Source organism: Silene latifolia, chromosome 11 (assembly GCF_048544455.1).
Source record: "Silene latifolia isolate original U9 population chromosome 11, ASM4854445v1, whole genome shotgun sequence".
Taxonomy (NCBI): Eukaryota; Viridiplantae; Streptophyta; class Magnoliopsida; order Caryophyllales; family Caryophyllaceae; genus Silene; species Silene latifolia.
Window position 1 is genome coordinate 128,619,383 of NC_133536.1, and position 8,510 is coordinate 128,627,892.

The following is an 8,510-nucleotide window of genomic DNA, read 5'->3' on the forward strand; positions in this document are numbered from 1 at the left end:
ACAAGATGTGTGTAAAATAATTGGCTATAAAGAAGTCTTTTTGCATGATTTATGGATTTTTGAAGAAAAATAGCATAAATAGTGACATTATTAGTGGAAAATTAATAAAACATAATCTATGACTTAGGAAAAACGTCTAATGTTGCATTTTATTATCTTTTTCAGATCTAAATTTGAAAAGTTAGTGAAAGTAATTTTTCCATGTTTTTATGATTATTTTATTAAAATCGATAAACCGTTACATTGTTTTTCCGGAAAAATTTCGAAATTTTTAACCTAAGATTTTGAACATTATGAGTGTCATGGAAATTTTCCAGAATTTTCATGAGTTTAAATTTCAAATTTCAAATTTATTTGAAATTTTGTGATTTATTTGAAGTTTAATAGCTTATTTTTGTAATTTTTAGTCCATTTATGAACAATTTTATAAAATATGGGTTAATTATGGTCAAATTATTAGTGAAGACTATATTTTGAGTCCTAAGAGGTTAGGGTAATTAACTTATGCATAAATATGAGTTTATGTATTTTTGTGATTATAAAATGTTCAAATCACGCAAATCCGTAAAAACCGAGTAATATACGATATTGGCTAATTAAAAGGCGATTTAGCATAAAATTGAGCATGTTCATACATATTATAATGCTGCATTTTCTTTATGATTGTCATAATTTTAATTTATGTAATTTTGAATTATGTAATTTTACTTAGTATGGCCTTAGATTTAATTGGTATTTCCCGAAATGTATGGGAATATCGATTCGGTTGTAATTTTATTGTGATCTCGTATCACCGTTTTGTAATTTAATAGATTTATTTTATTTTAGTTACAAATGTATAATAGGAAATTATGTAATTTATTATGTAATTTTATTCATTAGGAGTTCCCAAAGACGGATTTCTTCAAGAATGGCGATACATAAAGACGGTGTTACCTCGAGATGCGTGCCACAACCGAAGTTCAAGGGACCAATGGAGTTGGTTTCCGAATATGTAATAGTTAAATAGTTTTTCTATTTTAGGAAGGCCATACTAGGATTTATTTATTTTTATGCTTGCATTTTATTTTATGTCACATGCATTGCTAAATCGCCATAACTAAACATGCATTGTCTTTTTATCGAGTTTATCGACCGTGTCAATTAAAATTATCGTAGTTCACCGCTTTAGTTCACTTAAAACGTGATAGATAATAAATTGACATGACCTCTCGCTAAAACAATTAATTGAGACATAGCCTTACCAAATAGTAGAAACCATGAAAACCTATTTCGCGAGGGAGTGCGCTCGGCCCCACCGGGTACAAACCTTGTTACGTAGGGGAAGTGGGTGATGAATGTTAATCCACCGAATTCATGTTGATAAGGGATGTATCGGCCACACCGTGCCCAAGTTAATGTGGGTTTGGATCATGGACACATTTATTCGAAATTTGGATTGAACTTAACAAAAGTATTTGATAAGGGATGTATCGGCCCCACCGTGCCCTTGTCGATGTGTTTTGGGCTATAGATAATTGTTAATGTAATATTATCGACCAAGAGTTCTAAAAGTAGAATCGATTAAACGTTAATCCACCGAGTTATATTGATAAAGGATGTATCGGCCCCACCGTGCCTAAGTCGATATGAATTTGGGTCTTGGAATCATTTATCTAGTTGGGTAGAGGTCACTAGAAAAATGCATAAAACTTGTTTAAATCATACATTTTTACGAGTATTATTAAAACGACAATTGTTTTACTCCTTATATTTTGTTTTGTAGACCACTTCTTTTTCATAACAAATGGCAACACCAACACCAACTCCTAATGCTACACCTCTCGCTAGTTCGTCTTGGCTCCGATCCTTTATGGATCGATGTAAACTTGAAAAGTATGGGTCAAATTTCTCCGAATGGGATGCCCAACTCAAATTAGCCTCCGAAGGTGACGACAAGCTTCGTTACCTTACCGAGGCCTCTCCACCCGAACCCTCCACTAGGTCCACCGCGGCCACTAGGGAAGCATATGAGGCTTACCAAAAGGAGTCCGCCGCAATGAAAAATGTCTTAATATTTGCGATGGAGGCGGACCTCCAAAGGAGAGCCTTTAAAATGGGCAATGCTAATGAGATTTACTCCAAACTTGTGACCATGTTTTCACAAACTCCGCGGATCGTCCAATATGAGGCGGCCGCGGCATTCTTTGATCTCGACTTCAAAGAGGGCCAAAAGGTTAGGCCTCATGTGCTCAAACTCATGGAGCTTGTCGAGACCTTGAAAATTCAAAAGGTTGAAATCCCTAAAGAACTCATCGTAGATAGGAGGATTCTACACTCCTTGTCCAAAGTCAAGGCATATGTGCAATTCCGGGTGAATTTCAACATGCAAGACAAGGATGTGTCTCTTGAGGAGTTGCACAAATTACTTGTGCAAGCCGAGAGGGACATGGGGTTAAATGTGAACCCTCCCAAGGATGTGCTTAACATAAGCACTAAGAGTAAAGGGAAATTCAAGAAGAGTGGAAGGAAGGGTAAAAAGCAAGCTCCCACATTCACCAAAGCTAAGTCTTGTGAAGCTAGCACATCCAAAGTCAAAAAGGGTCCTCTTGATAAATGCCATTATTGTAATGGCATGGGACATTGGAAAAGAAATTGTTCCAAATACCTTGGTGATATCAAAGCTGGAAAGATCACTCCAGTAGGTAAATGACTAACCTTCTTTTATGTTTCTAATTCAACTATGGTATTATGATGCAAAGTTGTGATAATGTATCTCCCTTTTATTGTAAATAGGGCCTCCACCAAGCAAAGACAAGGGAAAAGAAAAACAAGCATGAGAAACCATGGAGAAGCTAAGGATAGCTTTTATGGAGCTTTGTTTTTCATTGTCTTATTTTAAGTAATGTTTTGGATTTTTAGAACTTTAAGTTTCCATGTTTGACATGGAAAGGTATTTTGGATAATGGTTTTTATCTTTGGATGATGGTGACTTGGTTTGCAACCCAAGTCACCCGTTTTATCATTTATCCTTTTAATGTTCTAAATTTCATCTTTAAAATGCTTGCGTTTTGAAACATAAGATTATTCACTTAAAGGTGATCTAATAGACAATTATAATGACGGGTTTCATTATATGTCCACATGCTTAAGGCTTGTGTATGATCATTTATGAAGCGATTTTGAGTCTATGAACTCTCTTAAAGGTATGTCAATCACCAAGTACACATATGAAATCAATTACTATTAGTCTATCCATGAGATAGTTCTCCTTATACTTCAACATCATTAATTTGTGTCTCATATGCTATCTTTGAATATATAGTGTATTTATTCTAAAGATAGAGTGGGAGAAAAATGAGGACACAACACACAAGGCAAGATAAAATTGTGTACTTGTGTATATGAAGATCTACGCAAGAAAGAATGATTTGAATAAAGGTATATCTATTTTCATAGTATACCGAATAGATGAGATCTATGGTCTCAAGTTAGTTCTATATGACTAAAGAGACCAAGTGTAGTAATCATAAGAGAATTTTCTCAAGATAACTACACGAGGAGACCAAAAGAAAGTTTTGGAAGAAAAATGACTAATGTAAAGTCTTAACAAGTTTTAACTAAGTTTATGAAACAATTGACCAATAGTTTCAACCTTGAGATTTACTTAAGAGCCTAAATGAATCATAGTAACATACTAGTTATGATCGAGTTGCAAAGACTGATATACCGATATCTTCAATGGCCAAAGTTTTAACCACGCAAATGTCATTGTTTAACCTCACTATGAAATGGTTAAATCTCCCTCCAAAAGGGTATTTACGAAGGACGTATTCTAAATATTGGTTATATTTAAAAATGACATTACTACACATCATTATGACATGAGTGTGTTGGAGATTTAAAATCTCTTTCCGTAAGGTTAAGATGAGACCACTTCAAAATAGGTATTTTGAAGGGATATGATGGGAACATATATGGTTCTATCTTAATAACTTGGCAATGCAATTTATATTTCAATTCTTGAATAAATTTCGATTGAGAAGTCAATTTCGAAATGTGTAGAATTGAGTGGGAGTTAAGAAATTCTCATGTGAAGACATGGAATTTAGTGGGAGCTATCATCCTTCGAATATTTACGACTCATCACTCATTAAAGAATGACGAGCTAATACCTTCTTTCATAAAGAAGCTTTTGAGTTTTCAATTCTGGATGAAAATGGACAATGATGAATCCAATTACATCAAGGGATGTCGGATTAGTATTAAGAGATACACATCGTATCAACATTCACATAGGTTGTTCATATGGATGAAAATGGAATTACCATTAGCAGTCATGGTTGTTCATTGAACCTATGAACGGTTGATCTCATGATTATTAGTAACTAATGTTTCCGCCATTAGAATAATCATGTACATGTCCAATTATGAATCATATGCGTAAGAGCATGATGATTGATTGGTGAGCCATAATAGAAACGTCATGAATTCTCAAGTAGAATCCGATGAGCGATTTCGGTGCTTGACGGAATGTTCCATTGTGTGTTAAGAGGTTGCACATATTGTAGAAAATCCGAGCACGTATAAGGATTTATGAGAATCCCAATCTTTCAAGCCTAGAAAGTGAAATGAGAAGTTTTGGAAAGATGCTTGGTTGAATAAGAGGTTATTCAAGATAATCTTTCCTAGTTAAGCTGAGACTTGTGAGAAGTACTAAGCTAATAATCTTGACAAATTGTTACAAGATTCTACAAAACATATACCTAGTGCATTGTGTGTGGATGAAATACTTGATCAGTACAAGTTATATTATTCATCACAAATTCATTCGTTATGTGATAGTCGATAAGAAAGTTCTTTCAAGTTAAAGAACCGAAACCAAGGTCGTGAACCTTGATGTGTACTTGGTAAGATTCATGCTATGAGAGAGAACATGAATGTGAAGGAGATTGCAAGTGTAACAAGTTTGAACACATGGACACATGGGATGTTAAACTTCTATTGCAATCAATAAGTGTTTACACTGACGATATACATCACAAGGTTGTAATATGATATTGACTACCCGAGTGTGATGTCGACATTTGTCGTTTGAGTTATTATTATTAACTCACCTTGTACATTGTTATATCCAAACGGGTTGTAGAGACAATTGAACCGCGTTAAAGTGAACATGGATTAACATTTTTTTTGCCCATAGTTACTTGTATGAGGTGACGTCTCGAAGTGACTAGAGTGTGATGCGATTGATGGCCAGTTCAAGTGCCATAGAGTCATGTGAGATGACTAGTCGATCACATAGGCAGACTGTTAGGAACATTTTGTCGGGCCTAATGACCGCTTATAGAGTTCTGGCAAATTTATATAGCCTGGTCGTGGCGAGAACTACTATAGTATTCAAATGAGTCGATTCTTTTGACTAAAGACTATTAGTCTAAGATGGCACAGTTTCAGATTAACTTTGATTTGTGTTACTACGACCTTCGTAAATGGGGTCAAATGGGCATATTTTGGGTTATGATGGCTGTGGCTAGTCGAAGGGAATGAGTGCGATAGGAATTGTCCACCCCTAGTCAGGGTTATAACAATATCTCGGGGCCACTCGAGGAGTAATGAATTGGAAAATGCGTGGCCACGCTCGGAAAGTATCTATGATAGATAAGTCCGGTCAATCGGTTATACTCGGATCGAGGAAACCACTCTCGATATGATCACTTGCAAGTAAGACCTGAAAGACACCTTGCATTGAGTGGGAGATAGTAATAGGACAAGAGAATTGGTGACGCACACTTGTCGAGGACAAGTGGGAGATTGTTGGAATATGTGTCCTCCGACAATAATGCGATCACGACTGTTGATCATGATGATCACACGTTAAATCTCATTATAAAGAATACAATTGGGAAGTAATTTTGTTATGTCAATGGTCAACATATATCGGTAATGATTGGTGACTAGAGTTTGACATTCTTTGTCGTGCGACGGTGGTGATCGATTGACCCCCTAGGTCATACCTATAGGGCAACACTCTTAATTGATTATTTAATTAATCGTATAATGTTGCGAGTTAATTAAATTACTTGAAAATTGACGGACGATTTTGGAAGTAAAATTTACGTATCAAATTGAAATGTGATTAAATGAGATACGGTCTGAGTAATTGAATTGTATCATTACTCGGATGAAATTATTGTTTAAAGAAACAATCAGAATTGAATGAATTATTATAAATACAATCTGTTGTGATTTATAAATTGGTAAAATATTTTGGCACAAGTAATTATGAAATTACTAAGTCGATTTTTGTATGTGACGTATTTTTATTAATACGTTGATTTTTAATATGATAAAAATACATAACAAATTTATATCACATATGACATGTGACATATTGACAATTGACAAAAATAATATGGAATCCATATTATCAAGTGGGCCGAAAATTAGAGGGTTGTTGAGCTAATTATATGTTAATTGTAATTAGTGGAAGACATGATGATTACACTAGTCACTAGCCATGCAAGCCAATTGTTCATTGTGAAGAACAATTTTTCCATGCATTGCCTCCCCTAAAGCCCTCCTCTTACACGGTTTTGAGAAGACAAAACCTATGATGGTTTTTCCATAATTTTTACCTAATAATATACAAAAGGTTGTAAAAATATTATCATTCATTTACTCATCCAAAAAATACAATTTCTAGAGAGAACTAAATCCTCCTTTTCTTCTCTCTAAAACCGAAATATTTAAGAGTTTATAAATATTTTGGTTCAATTTTCTACTAATTAATATTATACTAGTTCTTGTAATGTTAATTAAATTAAGAGAAAGCCTTGGGTATAAAGCTTAGGGAGAGATCCTACACTTGGATCTTGGTTCATCCATAAGGGAAAGCTCAAGAACAAGAGAGAAAGGTGATCTCTCTTGTGCCCATTATACCGAAATCATCAATGTAAGGACATGATTTCTCCTCTATTTTTATATTGTTTGCATGCATAAAATCCACATTTAATTTTATGACAAATTAATTTCGACATATATGAGTATGTTAGTATGTATATGAATCTACATTTCCTTCATTTTGAATATTTTGGCTTTTATATGAGAAGTTTGGGTGGAATTTGGTGTTTCAATGCAATAGTTGGAGTAAGGGGTGTCATTCTTGTGTGCTTGGAAAGCATTCACGTGCTCACTTGTGCCCCTACACTCTTGTTGATCATGTCCCAAAATTCCATAACTCTGACACACTCCATTTGGGATAGAAGAGGTTGCCACCATGGCCATAACATGTTGCTTGGATGATTGAGAGGCTTCATTCATCTTGGCTATGGCCTTCTCAAATTTTAAGTCCATTGTGTCAATATGGGAGCTTAGTTGGGCACCCAAATCGGCACTCAATTGTGTGACCGAATCAACTTCATGTCTCCCTCACCTAGTAGCTTTTCTTGGCCTACTATATTGAGAGTTATGAACCACCATCTCCTCTATCTTTGCTCAAGTTTGGTTGTCATCAACCTCGGTGAATCTTCCATTAGAACCCATGTTGAGCACATTCCTTGCATCTTCATACAATCCATTCCAAAATTGTTGGACTAGGAACCATTCACTTAGTCCATGATGAGGACAAAAGAGACATGTGTCCTTGAATCTTTCCCATGCCTCATATAGAGATTCTTCATCTCTTTGCTTGAACTAGGTTATTTGGGCTCTTAACATGTTGGTCTTCTCCGGATGGTAGAACTTCTTGTAGAAGGCAAGTGCTAACTTTTTCCATGAATCAATACTAAGAGTAGACTTGTCTAGGCTCTTCAACCATTGTTTTGCGGTTCCGATGAAGGAAAAAGGAAACAATACCCATCGAATTTGGTCTTGAGTTACCCCCATTTGGGAAATTGCATCACAATAGTCACAAAAAGTCTCCATGTATAGATGAGGATCCTAACTAGGCATCCCTCCAAATTGACTTCTCTCAACTAATTGTATGAATGCAGATTTGGCAATGAAATTACCGGTTAAGTGGTGTGATGTTGGAGTACCAATAGGTAGGTTCTCCTCGGTTGGTACGGAATGAGATGCAAATTTAGGCATTGTAGGTTGATTTTGTGGTTGGTTTGGGATTGGGTTTTCCTCTCCTTGTCTTGCAAAAGGGTTGGTAAACTCAACACTATCTGATTGGATAATACCAATGTACACAAGTTCCAATACCAACAATTGATGAAATTCCTCTAACAACTCTTTTAATATTCGTCAAAGTTCTTTCAATCTCAGGATCAATAGGCAAAAGACCTCCTTGTGATCTCCTAGACATGCAAAAATCAAACAACTAGAAAACAATTAAAACTACCTTGAGGAGTTTTACTTCCCCAAGGTTAAGAAAGACACAACTAAAAATAACAAATAACAACTCAATTGAACACTGTCCCCGGCAACGGCGCCATTTTGATGAGGGTGTGGAATATCATCAATTCTCCCTATCAAACACTATTTATATAATCAACAAACTACTCTTAATAGAATGGTAAGTAAAT

General features: G+C 35.3%; 1 non-coding gene across 1 annotated transcript; it reads left to right on the forward strand.

Annotated features, from left to right (window-relative positions):
- Nucleotides 1–7,591: 7,591 nt before the first annotated feature.
- LOC141615871 (small nucleolar RNA R71) lies at nt 7,592–7,698 on the forward strand. Its single transcript, XR_012530260.1, has one exon. It is a non-coding gene; the product is annotated as a small nucleolar RNA R71 (small nucleolar RNA).
- The last annotated feature ends 812 nt before the right edge of the window (nt 7,699–8,510 follow it).